Raw genomic sequence first — 15,123 nt, forward strand, 5'->3', positions numbered from 1 at the left:
TAGGAGTTGTCGGGGCTGCTGGGGAAGGGGAACAGGAAATGTGAATCAGGCTTTTAGTTAAGTGGCACTGTAGGCCTTTTGTCCCCTAGCCATTTTACGCTTTCAACACGCTCTACACATAGCCATGCACCGTATGTGCCTTTTTCACACGTACTTTCATTAAACCTGAATATAGAAGGATATATCTGTCTAGGCTGGAGACACGTGAAACAAGTCTGACGTGCCCCTTCAAGTCTACCTGAGAGGAAGCTGACTCAGGATTGGCGACCTCTCAGGGCACCTCGAACGGGCACAAATAACGGGCAAGCCCTATGAAAAGCACAGCATGAGTCTTGGTCCCACCTTTAAAAAGGAGGGTGACCTCTGGGATCTGGCAGCAGGATCTTTGGGAGATAAGAAAATATACTGCCTGCGATCGTGAAGTTTCAAGTCAGTCAAGAAAAGCAATCTCATGCACTGCACAAGCTCTTTCCCATGAGGCACCTCTCCTGCACTCTGTTTATGCAAATGAGCAAGCAGAGAGCTCAGGAATAAAACACCAAACTCATGTCCCCCAAAAAAGCAGCAGACAATTGCTGGATATTCCCCAACTTCTAATGCTTTTCTTTTAAACAAATGATAAACAGCCTCACCTGTGGCAAGGCTTAAAAAAATTGAATAAACTCTTAAATGTTCCTCTCCACGGAAATCTTTAGTAAAAGGCGAAAGATTTTTTCGTTTTGAAGAGAAACCAGAGTAAGTGACAATATAGCTCTCTAGGGTAAGTGGCGGCACATCAAAGACCCTGTCATTGCGAGGGTGAGGACCTGAAAGGTATTTTCAGGCTCTAAGAAAGAGGGCGAGAACCAGGCCGGTGGGCAAAACAGGCCAACATTTCAAAGTCTCTGCTCAAGGTACAAAAAGGTGGACTGTTCACATGTGTATGTCTGGGAATATGCAAATTTCTTTTGTACTCACCTCAGCTCATTAGGAGTTGTCGGGGCTGCTGGGGAAGGGGAACAGGAAATGTGAATCAGGCTTTTAGTTAAGTGGCACTGTAGGCCTTTTGTCCCCTAGCCATTTTACGCTTTCAACACGCTCTACACATAGCCATGCACCGTATGTGCCTTTTTCACACGTACTTTCATTAAACCTGAATATAGAAGGATATATCTGTCTAGGCTGGAGACACGTGAAACAAGTCTGACGTGCCCCTTCAAGTCTACCTGAGAGGAAGCTGACTCAGGATTGGCGACCTCTCAGGGCACCTCGAACGGGCACAAATAACGGGCAAGCCCTATGAAAAGCACAGCATGAGTCTTGGTCCCACCTTTAAAAAGGAGGGTGACCTCTGGGATCTGGCAGCAGGATCTTTGGGAGATAAGAAAATATACTGCCTGCGATCGTGAAGTTTCAAGTCAGTCAAGAAAAGCAATCTCATGCACTGCACAAGCTCTTTCCCATGAGGCACCTCTCCTGCACTCTGTTTATGCAAATGAGCAAGCAGAGAGCTCAGGAATAAAACACCAAACTCATGTCCCCCAAAAAAGCAGCAGACAATTGCTGGATATTCCCCAACTTCTAATGCTTTTCTTTTAAACAAATGATAAACAGCCTCACCTGTGGCAAGGCTTAAAAAAATTGAATAAACTCTTAAATGTTCCTCTCCACGGAAATCTTTAGTAAAAGGCGAAAGATTTTTTCGTTTTGAAGAGAAACCAGAGTAAGTGACAATATAGCTCTCTAGGGTAAGTGGCGGCACATCAAAGACCCTGTCATTGCGAGGGTGAGGACCTGAAAGGTATTTTCAGGCTCTAAGAAAGAGGGCGAGAACCAGGCCGGTGGGCAAAACAGGCCAACATTTCAAAGTCTCTGCTCAAGGTACAAAAAGGTGGACTGTTCACATGTGTATGTCTGGGAATATTCAAATTTCTTTTGTACTCACCTCAGCTCATTAGGAGTTGTCGGGGCTGCTGGGGAAGGGGAACAGCAAATGTGAATCAGGCTTTTAGTTAAGTGGCACTGTAGGCCTTTTGTCCCCTAGCCATTTTACGCTTTCAACACGCTCTACACATAGCCATGCACTGTATGTGCCTTTTTCACACGTACTTTCATTAAACCTGAATATAGAAGGATATATCTGTCTAGGCTGGAGACACGTGAAACAAGTCTGACGTGCCCCTTCAAGTCTACCTGAGAGGAAGCTGACTCAGGATTGGCGACCTCTCAGGGCACCTCGAACGGGCACAAATAACGGGCAAGCCCTATGAAAAGCACAGCATGAGTCTTGGTCCCACCTTTAAAAAGGAGGGTGACCTCTGGGATCTGGCAGCAGGATCTTTGGGAGATAAGAAAATATACTGCCTGCGATCGTGAAGTTTCAAGTCAGTCAAGAAAAGCAATCTCATGCACTGCACAAGCTCTTTCCCATGAGGCACCTCTCCTGCACTCTGTTTATGCAAATGAGCAAGCAGAGAGCTCAGGAATAAAACACCAAACTCATGTCCCCCAAAAAAGCAGCAGACAATTGCTGGATATTCCCCAACTTCTAATGCTTTTCTTTTAAACAAATGATAAACAGCCTCACCTGTGGCAAGGCTTAAAAAAATTGAATAAACTCTTAAATGTTCCTCTCCACGGAAATCTTTAGTAAAAGGCGAAAGATATTTTCGTTTTGAAGAGAAACCAGAGTAAGTGACAATATAGCTCTCTAGGGTAAGTGGCGGCACATCAAAGACCCTGTCATTGCGAGGGTGAGGACCTGAAAGGTATTTTCAGGCTCTAAGAAAGAGGGCGAGAACCAGGCCGGTGGGCAAAACAGGCCAACATTTCAAAGTCTCTGCTCAAGGTACAAAAAGGTGGACTGTTCACATGTGTATGTCTGGGAATATGCAAATTTCTTTTGTACTCACCTCAGCTCATTAGGAGTTGTCGGGGCTGCTGGGGAAGGGGAACAGCAAATGTGAATCAGGCTTTTAGTTAAGTGGCACTGTAGGCCTTTTGTCCCCTAGCCATTTTACGCTTTCAACACGCTCTACACATAGCCATGCACCGTATGTGCCTTTTTCACACGTACTTTCATTAAACCTGAATATAGAAGGATATATCTGTCTAGGCTGGAGACACGTGAAACAAGTCTGACGTGCCCCTTCAAGTCTACCTGAGAGGAAGCTGACTCAGGATTGGCGACCTCTCAGGGCACCTCTAACGGGCACAAATAACGGGCAAGCCCTATGAAAAGCACAGCATGAGTCTTGGTCCCACCTTTAAAAAGGAGGGTGACCTCTGGGATCTGGCAGCAGGATCTTTGGGAGATAAGAAAATATACTGCCTGCGATCGTGAAGTTTCAAGTCAGTCAAGAAAAGCAATCTCATGCACTGCACAAGCTCTTTCCCATGAGGCACCTCTCCTGCACTCAGTTTATGCAAATGAGCAAGCAGAGAGCTCAGGAATAAAACACCAAACTCATGTCCCCCAAAAAAGCAGCAGACAATTGCTGGATATTCCCCAACTTCTAATGCTTTTCTTTTAAACAAATGATAAACAGCCTCATCTGTGGCAAGGCTTAAAAAAATTGAATAAACTCTTAAATGTTCCTCTCCACGGAAATCTTTAGTAAAAGGCGAAAGATTTTTTCGTTTTGAAGAGAAACCAGAGTAAGTGACAATATAGCTCTCTAGGGTAAGTGGCGGCACATCAAAGACCCTGTCATTGCGAGGGTGAGGACCTGAAAGGTATTTTCAGGCTCTAAGAAAGAGGGCGAGAACCAGGCCGGTGGGCAAAACAGGCCAACATTTCAAAGTCTCTGCTCAAGGTACAAAAAGGTGGACTGTTCACATGTGTATGTCTGGGAATATGCAAATTTCTTTTGTACTCACCTCAGCTCATTAGGAGTTGTCGGGGCTGCTGGGGAAGGGGAACAGGAAATGTGAATCAGGCTTTTAGTTAAGTGGCACTGTAGGCCTTTTGTCCCCTAGCCATTTTACGCTTTCAACACGCTCTACACATAGCCATGCACCGTATGTGCCTTTTTCACACGTACTTTCATTAAACCTGAATATAGAAGGATATATCTGTCTAGGCTGGAGACACGTGAAACAAGTCTGACGTGCCCCTTCAAGTCTACCTGAGAGGAAGCTGACTCAGGATTGGCGACCTCTCAGGGCACCTCGAACGGGCACAAATAACGGGCAAGCCCTATGAAAAGCACAGCATGAGTCTTGGTCCCACCTTTAAAAAGGAGGGTGACCTCTGGGATCTGGCAGCAGGATCTTTGGGAGATAAGAAAATATACTGCCTGCGATCGTGAAGTTTCAAGTCAGTCAAGAAAAGCAATCTCATGCACTGCACAAGCTCTTTCCCATGAGGCACCTCTCCTGCACTCTGTTTATGCAAATGAGCAAGCAGAGAGCTCAGGAATAAAACACCAAACTCATGTCCCCCAAAAAAAGCAGCAGACAATTGCTGGATATTCCCCAACTTGTAATGCTTTTCTTTTAAACAAATGATAAACAGCCTCACCTGTGGCAAGGCTTAAAAAAATTGAATAAACTCTTAAAGGTTCCTCTCCACGGAAATCTTTAGTAAAAGGCAAAAGATTTTTTCGTTTTGAAGAGAAACCAGAGTAAGTGACAATATAGCTCTCTAGGGTAAGTGGCGGCACATCAAAGACGCTGTCATTGCGAGGGTGAGGACCTGAAAGGTATTTTCAGGCTCTAAGAAAGAGGGCGAGAACCAGGCCGGTGGGCAAAACAGGCCAACATTTCAAAGTCTCAGCTCAAGGTACAAAAAGGTGGACTGTTCACATGTGTATGTCTGGGAATATGCAAATTTCTTTTGTACTCACCTCAGCTCATTAGGAGTTGTCGGGGCTGCTGGGGAAGGGGAACAGCAAATGTGAATCAGGCTTTTAGTTAAGTGGCACTGTAGGCCTTTTGTCCCCTAGCCATTTTACGCTTTCAACACGCTCTACACATAGCCATGCACCGTATGTGCCTTTTTCACACGTACTTTCATTAAACCTGAATATAGAAGGATATATCTGTCTAGGCTGGAGACACGTGAAACAAGTCTGACGTGCCCCTTCAAGTCTACCTGAGAGGAAGCTGACTCAGGATTGGCGACCTCTCAGGGCACCTCGACCTAACGGGCACAAATAACGGGCAAGCCCTATGAAAAGCACAGCATGAGTCTTGGTCCCACCTTTAAAAAGGAGGGTGACCTCTGGGATCTGGCAGCAGGATCTTTGGGAGATAAGAAAATATACTGCCTGCGATCGTGAAGTTTCAAGTCAGTCAAGAAAAGCAATCTCATGCACTGCACAAGCTCTTTCCCATGAGGCACCTCTCCTGCACTCTGTTTATGCAAATGAGCAAGCAGAGAGCTCAGGAATAAAACACCAAACTCATGTCCCCCAAAAAAGCAGCAGACAATTGCTGGATATTCCCCAACTTCTAATGCTTTTCTTTTAAACAAATGATAAACAGCCTCACCTGTGGCAAGGCTTAAAAAAATTGAATAAACTCTTAAATGTTCCTCTCCACGGAAATCTTTAGTAAAAGGCGAAAGATTTTTTCGTTTTGAAGAGAAACCAGAGTAAGTGACAATATAGCTCTCTAGGGTAAGTGGCGGCACATCAAAGACCCTGTCATTGCGAGGGTGAGGACCTGAAAGATATTTTCAGGCTCTAAGAAAGAGGGCGAGAACCAGGCCGGTGGGCAAAACAGGCCAACATTTCAAAGTCTCTGCTCAAGGTACAAAAAGGTGGACTGTTCACATGTGTATGTCTGGGAATATGCAAATTTCTTTTGTACTCACCTCAGCTCATTAGGAGTTGTCGGGGCTGCTGGGGAAGGGGAACAGGAAATGTGAATCAGGCTTTTAGTTAAGTGGCACTGTAGGCCTTTTGTCCCCTAGCCATTTTACGCTTTCAACACGCTCTACACATAGCCATGCACCGTATGTGCCTTTTTCACACGTACTTTCATTAAACCTGAATATAGAAGGATATATCTGTCTAGGCTGGAGACACGTGAAACAAGTCTGACGTGCCCCTTCAAGTCTACCTGAGAGGAAGCTGACTCAGGATTGGCGACCTCTCAGGGCACCTCGAACGGGCACAAATAACGGGCACAAATAACGGGCAAGCCCTATGAAAAGCACAGCATGAGTCTTGGTCCCACCTTTAAAAAGGAGGGTGACCTCTGGGATCTGGCAGCAGGATCTTTGGGAGATAAGAAAATATACTGCCTGCGATCGTGAAGTTTCAAGTCAGTCAAGAAAAGCAATCTCATGCACTGCACAAGCTCTTTCCCATGAGGCACCTCTCCTGCACTCTGTTTATGCAAATGAGCAAGCAGAGAGCTCAGGAATAAAACACCAAACTCATGTCCCCCAAAAAAGCAGCAGACAATTGCTGGATATTCCCCAACTTCTAATGCTTTTCTTTTAAACAAATGATAAACAGCCTCACCTGTGGCAAGGCTTAAAAAAATTGAATAAACTCTTAAATGTTCCTCTCCACGGAAATCTTTAGTAAAAGGCGAAAGATTTTTTCGTTTTGAAGAGAAACCAGAGTAAGTGACAATATAGCTCTCTAGGGTAAGTGGCGGCACATCAAAGACCCTGTCATTGCGAGGGTGAGGACCTGAAAGGTATTTTCAGGCTCTAAGAAAGAGGGCGAGAACCAGGCCGGTGGGCAAAACAGGCCAACATTTCAAAGTCTCTGCTCAAGGTACAAAAAGGTGGACTGTTCACATGTGTATGTCTGGGAATATGCAAATTTCTTTTGTACTCACCTCAGCTCATTAGGAGTTGTCGGGGCTGCTGGGGAAGGGGAACAGGAAATGTGAATCAGGCTTTTAGTTAAGTGGCACTGTAGGCCTTTTGTCCCCTAGCCATTTTACGCTTTCAACACGCTCTACACATAGCCATGCACCGTATGTGCCTTTTTCACACGTACTTTCATTAAACCTGAATATAGAAGGATATATCTGTCTAGGCTGGAGACACGTGAAACAAGTCTGACGTGCCCCTTCAAGTCTACCTGAGAGGAAGCTGACTCAGGATTGGCGACCTCTCAGGGCACCTCTAACGGGCACAAATAACGGGCAAGCCCTATGAAAAGCACAGCATGAGTCTTGGTCCCACCTTTAAAAAGGAGGGTGACCTCTGGGATCTGGCAGCAGGATCTTTGGGAGATAAGAAAATATACTGCCTGCGATCGTGAAGTTTCAAGTCAGTCAAGAAAAGCAATCTCATGCACTGCACAAGCTCTTTCCCATGAGGCACCTCTCCTGCACTCTGTTTATGCAAATGAGCAAGCAGAGAGCTCAGGAATAAAACACCAAACTCATGTCCCCCAAAAAAGCAGCAGACAATTGCTGGATATTCCCCAACTTCTAATGCTTTTCTTTTAAACAAATGATAAACAGCCTCACCTGTGGCAAGGCTTAAAAAAATTGAATAAACTCTTAAATGTTCCTCTCCACGGAAATCTTTAGTAAAAGGCGAAAGATTTTTTCGTTTTGAAGAGAAACCAGAGTAAGTGACAATATAGCTCTCTAGGGTAAGTGGCGGCACATCAAAGACCCTGTCATTGCGAGGGTGAGGACCTGAAAGGTATTTTCAGGCTCTAAGAAAGAGGGCGAGAACCAGGCCGGTGGGCAAAACAGGCCAACATTTCAAAGTCTCTGCTCAAGGTACAAAAAGGTGGACTGTTCACATGTGTATGTCTGGGAATATTCAAATTTCTTTTGTACTCACCTCAGCTCATTAGGAGTTGTCGGGGCTGCTGGGGAAGGGGAACAGCAAATGTGAATCAGGCTTTTAGTTAAGTGGCACTGTAGGCCTTTTGTCCCCTAGCCATTTTACGCTTTCAACACGCTCTACACATAGCCATGCACTGTATGTGCCTTTTTCACACGTACTTTCATTAAACCTGAATATAGAAGGATATATCTGTCTAGGCTGGAGACACGTGAAACAAGTCTGACGTGCCCCTTCAAGTCTACCTGAGAGGAAGCGGACTCAGGATTGGCGACCTCTCAGGGCACCTCCAACGGGCACAAATAACGGGCAAGCCCTATGAAAAGCACAGCATGAGTCTTGGTCCCACCTTTAAAAAGGAGGGTGACCTCTGGGATCTGGCAGCAGGATCTTTGGGAGATAAGAAAATATACTGCCTGCGATCGTGAAGTTTCAAGTCAGTCAAGAAAAGCAATCTCATGCACTGCACAAGCTCTTTCCCATGAGGCACCTCTCCTGCACTCTGTTTATGCAAATGAGCAAGCAGAGAGCTCAGGAATAAAACACCAAACTCATGTCCCCCAAAAAAGCAGCAGACAATTGCTGGATATTCCCCAACTTCTAATGCTTTTCTTTTAAACAAATGATAAACAGCCTCACCTGTGGCAAGGCTTAAAAAAATTGATTAAACTCTTAAATGTTCCTCTCCACGGAAATCTTTAGTAAAAGGCGAAAGATTTTTTCGTTTTGAAGAGAAACCAGAGTAAGTGACAATATAGCTCTCTAGGGTAAGTGGCGGCACATCAAAGACCCTGTCATTGCGAGGGTGAGGACCTGAAAGATATTTTCAGGCTCTAAGAAAGAGGGCGAGAACCAGGCCGGTGGGCAAAACAGGCCAACATTTCAAAGTCTCTGCTCAAGGTACAAAAAGGTGGACTGTTCACATGTGTATGTCTGGGAATATGCAAATTTCTTTTGTACTCACCTCAGCTCATTAGGAGTTGTCGGGGCTGCTGGGGAAGGGGAACAGGAAATGTGAATCAGGCTTTTAGTTAAGTGGCACTGTAGGCCTTTTGTCCCCTAGCCATTTTACGCTTTCAACACGCTCTACACATAGCCATGCACCGTATGTGCCTTTTTCACACGTACTTTCATTAAACCTGAATATAGAAGGATATATCTGTCTAGGCTGGAGACACGTGAAACAAGTCTGACGTGCCCCTTCAAGTCTACCTGAGAGGAAGCTGACTCAGGATTGGCGACCTCTCAGGGCACCTCGAACGGGCACAAATAACGGGCACAAATAACGGGCAAGCCCTATGAAAAGCACAGCATGAGTCTTGGTCCCACCTTTAAAAAGGAGGGTGACCTCTGGGATCTGGCAGCAGGATCTTTGGGAGATAAGAAAATATACTGCCTGCGATCGTGAAGTTTCAAGTCAGTCAAGAAAAGCAATCTCATGCACTGCACAAGCTCTTTCCCATGAGGCACCTCTCCTGCACTCTGTTTATGCAAATGAGCAAGCAGAGAGCTCAGGAATAAAACACCAAACTCATGTCCCCCAAAAAAGCAGCAGACAATTGCTGGATATTCCCCAACTTCTAATGCTTTTCTTTTAAACAAATGATAAACAGCCTCACCTGTGGCAAGGCTTAAAAAAATTGAATAAACTCTTAAATGTTCCTCTCCACGGAAATCTTTAGTAAAAGGCGAAAGATTTTTTCGTTTTGAAGAGAAACCAGAGTAAGTGACAATATAGCTCTCTAGGGTAAGTGGCGGCACATCAAAGACCCTGTCATTGCGAGGGTGAGGACCTGAAAGGTATTTTCAGGCTCTAAGAAAGAGGGCGAGAACCAGGCCGGTGGGCAAAACAGGCCAACATTTCAAAGTCTCTGCTCAAGGTACAAAAAGGTGGACTGTTCACATGTGTATGTCTGGGAATATGCAAATTTCTTTTGTACTCACCTCAGCTCATTAGGAGTTGTCGGGGCTGCTGGGGAAGGGGAACAGGAAATGTGAATCAGGCTTTTAGTTAAGTGGCACTGTAGGCCTTTTGTCCCCTAGCCATTTTACGCTTTCAACACGCTCTACACATAGCCATGCACCGTATGTGCCTTTTTCACACGTACTTTCATTAAACCTGAATATAGAAGGATATATCTGTCTAGGCTGGAGACACGTGAAACAAGTCTGACGTGCCCCTTCAAGTCTACCTGAGAGGAAGCTGACTCAGGATTGGCGACCTCTCAGGGCACCTCGAACGGGCACAAATAACGGGCAAGCCCTATGAAAAGCACAGCATGAGTCTTGGTCCCACCTTTAAAAAGGAGGGTGACCTCTGGGATCTGGCAGCAGGATCTTTGGGAGATAAGAAAATATACTGCCTGCGATCGTGAAGTTTCAAGTCAGTCAAGAAAAGCAATCTCATGCACTGCACAAGCTCTTTCCCATGAGGCACCTCTCCTGCACTCTGTTTATGCAAATGAGCAAGCAGAGAGCTCAGGAATAAAACACCAAACTCATGTCCCCCAAAAAAGCAGCAGACAATTGCTGGATATTCCCCAACTTCTAATGCTTTTCTTTTAAACAAATGATAAACAGCCTCACCTGTGGCAAGGCTTAAAAAAATTGAATAAACTCTTAAATGTTCCTCTCCACGGAAATCTTTAGTAAAAGGCGAAAGATTTTTTCGTTTTGAAGAGAAACCAGAGTAAGTGACAATATAGCTCTCTAGGGTAAGTGGCGGCACATCAAAGACCCTGTCATTGCGAGGGTGAGGACCTGAAAGGTATTTTCAGGCTCTAAGAAAGAGGGCGAGAACCAGGCCGGTGGGCAAAACAGGCCAACATTTCAAAGTCTCTGCTCAAGGTACAAAAAGGTGGACTGTTCACATGTGTATGTCTGGGAATATTCAAATTTCTTTTGTACTCACCTCAGCTCATTAGGAGTTGTCGGGGCTGCTGGGGAAGGGGAACAGCAAATGTGAATCAGGCTTTTAGTTAAGTGGCACTGTAGGCCTTTTGTCCCCTAGCCATTTTACGCTTTCAACACGCTCTACACATAGCCATGCACTGTATGTGCCTTTTTCACACGTACTTTCATTAAACCTGAATATAGAAGGATATATCTGTCTAGGCTGGAGACACGTGAAACAAGTCTGACGTGCCCCTTCAAGTCTACCTGAGAGGAAGCTGACTCAGGATTGGCGACCTCTCAGGGCACCTCTAACGGGCACAAATAACGGGCAAGCCCTATGAAAAGCACAGCATGAGTCTTGGTCCCACCTTTAAAAAGGAGGGTGACCTCTGGGATCTGGCAGCAGGATCTTTGGGAGATAAGAAAATATACTGCCTGCGATCGTGAAGTTTCAAGTCAGTCAAGAAAAGCAATCTCATGCACTGCACAAGCTCTTTCCCATGAGGCACCTCTCCTGCACTCTGTTTATGCAAATGAGCAAGCAGAGAGCTCAGGAATAAAACACCAAACTCATGTCCCCCAAAAAAGCAGCAGACAATTGCTGGATATTCCCCAACTTCTAATGCTTTTCTTTTAAACAAATGATAAACAGCCTCACCTGTGGCAAGGCTTAAAAAAATTGAATAAACTCTTAAATGTTCCTCTCCACGGAAATCTTTAGTAAAAGGCGAAAGATATTTTCGTTTTGAAGAGAAACCAGAGTAAGTGACAATATAGCTCTCTAGGGTAAGTGGCGGCACATCAAAGACCCTGTCATTGCGAGGGTGAGGACCTGAAAGGTATTTTCAGGCTCTAAGAAAGAGGGCGAGAACCAGGCCGGTGGGCAAAACAGGCCAACATTTCAAAGTCTCTGCTCAAGGTACAAAAAGGTGGACTGTTCACATGTGTATGTCTGGGAATATGCAAATTTCTTTTGTACTCACCTCAGCTCATTAGGAGTTGTCGGGGCTGCTGGGGAAGGGGAACAGCAAATGTGAATCAGGCTTTTAGTTAAGTGGCACTGTAGGCCTTTTGTCCCCTAGCCATTTTACGCTTTCAACACGCTCTACACATAGCCATGCACCGTATGTGCCTTTTTCACACGTACTTTCATTAAACCTGAATATAGAAGGATATATCTGTCTAGGCTGGAGACACGTGAAACAAGTCTGACGTGCCCCTTCAAGTCTACCTGAGAGGAAGCTGACTCAGGATTGGCGACCTCTCAGGGCACCTCTAACGGGCACAAATAACGGGCAAGCCCTATGAAAAGCACAGCATGAGTCTTGGTCCCACCTTTAAAAAGGAGGGTGACCTCTGGGATCTGGCAGCAGGATCTTTGGGAGATAAGAAAATATACTGCCTGCGATCGTGAAGTTTCAAGTCAGTCAAGAAAAGCAATCTCATGCACTGCACAAGCTCTTTCCCATGAGGCACCTCTCCTGCACTCAGTTTATGCAAATGAGCAAGCAGAGAGCTCAGGAATAAAACACCAAACTCATGTCCCCCAAAAAAGCAGCAGACAATTGCTGGATATTCCCCAACTTCTAATGCTTTTCTTTTAAACAAATGATAAACAGCCTCATCTGTGGCAAGGCTTAAAAAAATTGAATAAACTCTTAAATGTTCCTCTCCACGGAAATCTTTAGTAAAAGGCGAAAGATTTTTTCGTTTTGAAGAGAAACCAGAGTAAGTGACAATATAGCTCTCTAGGGTAAGTGGCGGCACATCAAAGACCCTGTCATTGCGAGGGTGAGGACCTGAAAGGTATTTTCAGGCTCTAAGAAAGAGGGCGAGAACCAGGCCGGTGGGCAAAACAGGCCAACATTTCAAAGTCTCTGCTCAAGGTACAAAAAGGTGGACTGTTCACATGTGTATGTCTGGGAATATGCAAATTTCTTTTGTACTCACCTCAGCTCATTAGGAGTTGTCGGGGCTGCTGGGGAAGGGGAACAGGAAATGTGAATCAGGCTTTTAGTTAAGTGGCACTGTAGGCCTTTTGTCCCCTAGCCATTTTACGCTTTCAACACGCTCTACACATAGCCATGCACCGTATGTGCCTTTTTCACACGTACTTTCATTAAACCTGAATATAGAAGGATATATCTGTCTAGGCTGGAGACACGTGAAACAAGTCTGACGTGCCCCTTCAAGTCTACCTGAGAGGAAGCTGACTCAGGATTGGCGACCTCTCAGGGCACCTCGAACGGGCACAAATAACGGGCAAGCCCTATGAAAAGCACAGCATGAGTCTTGGTCCCACCTTTAAAAAGGAGGGTGACCTCTGGGATCTGGCAGCAGGATCTTTGGGAGATAAGAAAATATACTGCCTGCGATCGTGAAGTTTCAAGTCAGTCAAGAAAAGCAATCTCATGCACTGCACAAGCTCTTTCCCATGAGGCACCTCTCCTGCACTCTGTTTATGCAAATGAGCAAGCAGAGAGCTCAGGAATAAAACACCAAACTCATGTCCCCCAAAAAAAGCAGCAGACAATTGCTGGATATTCCCCAACTTGTAATGCTTTTCTTTTAAACAAATGATAAACAGCCTCACCTGTGGCAAGGCTTAAAAAAATTGAATAAACTCTTAAAGGTTCCTCTCCACGGAAATCTTTAGTAAAAGGCGAAAGATTTTTTCGTTTTGAAGAGAAACCAGAGTAAGTGACAATATAGCTCTCTAGGGTAAGTGGCGGCACATCAAAGACGCTGTCATTGCGAGGGTGAGGACCTGAAAGGTATTTTCAGGCTCTAAGAAAGAGGGCGAGAACCAGGCCGGTGGGCAAAACAGGCCAACATTTCAAAGTCTCTGCTCAAGGTACAAAAAGGTGGACTGTTCACATGTGTATGTCTGGGAATATGCAAATTTCTTTTGTACTCACCTCAGCTCATTAGGAGTTGTCGGGGCTGCTGGGGAAGGGGAACAGGAAATGTGAATCAGGCTTTTAGTTAAGTGGCACTGTAGGCCTTTTGTCCCCTAGCCATTTTACGCTTTCAACACGCTCTACACATAGCCATGCACCGTATGTGCCTTTTTCACACGTACTTTCATTAAACCTGAATATAGAAGGATATATCTGTCTAGGCTGGAGACACGTGAAACAAGTCTGACGTGCCCCTTCAAGTCTACCTGAGAGGAAGCTGACTCAGGATTGGCGACCTCTCAGGGCACCTCGAACGGGCACAAATAACGGGCAAGCCCTATGAAAAGCACAGCATGAGTCTTGGTCCCACCTTTAAAAAGGAGGGTGACCTCTGGGATCTGGCAGCAGGATCTTTGGGAGATAAGAAAATATACTGCCTGCGATCGTGAAGTTTCAAGTCAGTCAAGAAAAGCAATCTCATGCACTGCACAAGCTCTTTCCCATGAGGCACCTCTCCTGCACTCTGTTTATGCAAATGAGCAAGCAGAGAGCTCAGGAATAAAACACCAAACTCATGTCCCCCAAAAAAGCAGCAGACAATTGCTGGATATTCCCCAACTTCTAATGCTTTTCTTTTAAACAAATGATAAACAGCCTCACCTGTGGCAAGGCTTAAAAAAATTGAATAAACTCTTAAATGTTCCTCTCCACGGAAATCTTTAGTAAAAGGCGAAAGATTTTTTCGTTTTGAAGAGAAACCAGAGTAAGTGACAATATAGCTCTCTAGGGTAAGTGGCGGCACATCAAAGACCCTGTCATTGCGAGGGTGAGGACCTGAAAGGTATTTTCAGGCTCTAAGAAAGAGGGCGAGAACCAGGCCGGTGGGCAAAACAGGCCAACATTTCAAAGTCTCTGCTCAAGGTACAAAAAGGTGGACTGTTCACATGTGTATGTCTGGGAATATTCAAATTTCTTTTGTACTCACCTCAGCTCATTAGGAGTTGTCGGGGCTGCTGGGGAAGGGGAACAGCAAATGTGAATCAGGCTTTTAGTTAAGTGGCACTGTAGGCCTTTTGTCCCCTAGCCATTTTACGCTTTCAACACGCTCTACACATAGCCATGCACTGTATGTGCCTTTTTCACACGTACTTTCATTAAACCTGAATATAGAAGGATATATCTGTCTAGGCTGGAGACACGTGAAACAAGTCTGACGTGCCCCTTCAAGTCTACCTGAGAGGAAGCTGACTCAGGATTGGCGACCTCTCAGGGCACCTCTAACGGGCACAAATAACGGGCAAGCCCTATGAAAAGCACAGCATGAGTCTTGGTCCCACCTTTAAAAAGGAGGGTGACCTCTGGGATCTGGCAGCAGGATCTTTGGGAGATAAGAAAATATACTGCCTGCGATCGTGAAGTTTCAAGTCAGTCAAGAAAAGCAATCTCATGCACTGCACAAGCTCTTTCCCATGAGGCACCTCTCCTGCACTCTGTTTATGCAAATGAGCAAGCAGAGAGCTCAGGAATAAAACACCAAACTCATGTCCCCCAAAAAAGCAGCAGACAATTGCTGGATATTCC

General features: G+C 45.3%; 15 non-coding genes across 15 annotated transcripts; all 15 read right to left on the bottom strand.

The window, feature by feature from the left end:
• Positions 1 to 624: 624 nt before the first annotated feature.
• On the bottom strand, positions 625 to 739 carry LOC146775117 (U5 spliceosomal RNA). Its single transcript, XR_014973030.1, has one exon. It is a non-coding gene; the product is annotated as a U5 spliceosomal RNA (small nuclear RNA).
• Positions 740 to 1,591: 852 nt separating this feature from the next.
• LOC146775118 (U5 spliceosomal RNA) lies at positions 1,592 to 1,706 on the bottom strand. The gene has a single exon (XR_014973031.1). It is a non-coding gene; the product is annotated as a U5 spliceosomal RNA (small nuclear RNA).
• Positions 1,707 to 2,558: 852 nt separating this feature from the next.
• On the bottom strand, positions 2,559 to 2,673 carry LOC146775119 (U5 spliceosomal RNA). The gene has a single exon (XR_014974242.1). It is a non-coding gene; the product is annotated as a U5 spliceosomal RNA (small nuclear RNA).
• Positions 2,674 to 3,525: 852 nt separating this feature from the next.
• LOC146775120 (U5 spliceosomal RNA) lies at positions 3,526 to 3,640 on the bottom strand. The gene has a single exon (XR_014973612.1). It is a non-coding gene; the product is annotated as a U5 spliceosomal RNA (small nuclear RNA).
• An 853-nt stretch (positions 3,641 to 4,493) lies between these two features.
• On the bottom strand, positions 4,494 to 4,608 carry LOC146775121 (U5 spliceosomal RNA). Its single transcript, XR_014973719.1, has one exon. It is a non-coding gene; the product is annotated as a U5 spliceosomal RNA (small nuclear RNA).
• Positions 4,609 to 5,464: 856 nt separating this feature from the next.
• Positions 5,465 to 5,579, bottom strand: LOC146775122 (U5 spliceosomal RNA). Its single transcript, XR_014973032.1, has one exon. It is a non-coding gene; the product is annotated as a U5 spliceosomal RNA (small nuclear RNA).
• Positions 5,580 to 6,444: 865 nt separating this feature from the next.
• On the bottom strand, positions 6,445 to 6,559 carry LOC146775123 (U5 spliceosomal RNA). The gene has a single exon (XR_014973033.1). It is a non-coding gene; the product is annotated as a U5 spliceosomal RNA (small nuclear RNA).
• An 852-nt stretch (positions 6,560 to 7,411) lies between these two features.
• On the bottom strand, positions 7,412 to 7,526 carry LOC146775124 (U5 spliceosomal RNA). The gene has a single exon (XR_014973034.1). It is a non-coding gene; the product is annotated as a U5 spliceosomal RNA (small nuclear RNA).
• Positions 7,527 to 8,378: 852 nt separating this feature from the next.
• On the bottom strand, positions 8,379 to 8,493 carry LOC146775125 (U5 spliceosomal RNA). Its single transcript, XR_014972926.1, has one exon. It is a non-coding gene; the product is annotated as a U5 spliceosomal RNA (small nuclear RNA).
• An 865-nt stretch (positions 8,494 to 9,358) lies between these two features.
• Positions 9,359 to 9,473, bottom strand: LOC146775126 (U5 spliceosomal RNA). Its single transcript, XR_014973035.1, has one exon. It is a non-coding gene; the product is annotated as a U5 spliceosomal RNA (small nuclear RNA).
• Positions 9,474 to 10,325: 852 nt separating this feature from the next.
• On the bottom strand, positions 10,326 to 10,440 carry LOC146775127 (U5 spliceosomal RNA). The gene has a single exon (XR_014973036.1). It is a non-coding gene; the product is annotated as a U5 spliceosomal RNA (small nuclear RNA).
• Positions 10,441 to 11,292: 852 nt separating this feature from the next.
• LOC146775128 (U5 spliceosomal RNA) lies at positions 11,293 to 11,407 on the bottom strand. The gene has a single exon (XR_014974243.1). It is a non-coding gene; the product is annotated as a U5 spliceosomal RNA (small nuclear RNA).
• Positions 11,408 to 12,259: 852 nt separating this feature from the next.
• Positions 12,260 to 12,374, bottom strand: LOC146775129 (U5 spliceosomal RNA). Its single transcript, XR_014973613.1, has one exon. It is a non-coding gene; the product is annotated as a U5 spliceosomal RNA (small nuclear RNA).
• An 853-nt stretch (positions 12,375 to 13,227) lies between these two features.
• LOC146775130 (U5 spliceosomal RNA) lies at positions 13,228 to 13,342 on the bottom strand. The gene has a single exon (XR_014973590.1). It is a non-coding gene; the product is annotated as a U5 spliceosomal RNA (small nuclear RNA).
• Positions 13,343 to 14,194: 852 nt separating this feature from the next.
• On the bottom strand, positions 14,195 to 14,309 carry LOC146775131 (U5 spliceosomal RNA). Its single transcript, XR_014973038.1, has one exon. It is a non-coding gene; the product is annotated as a U5 spliceosomal RNA (small nuclear RNA).
• Positions 14,310 to 15,123: the final 814 nt, after the last annotated feature.

The sequence above is a fragment of the Triturus cristatus genome, chromosome 12, assembly GCF_964204655.1.
Source record: "Triturus cristatus chromosome 12, aTriCri1.1, whole genome shotgun sequence".
In the NCBI taxonomy this organism is placed as follows: Eukaryota; Metazoa; Chordata; class Amphibia; order Caudata; family Salamandridae; genus Triturus; species Triturus cristatus.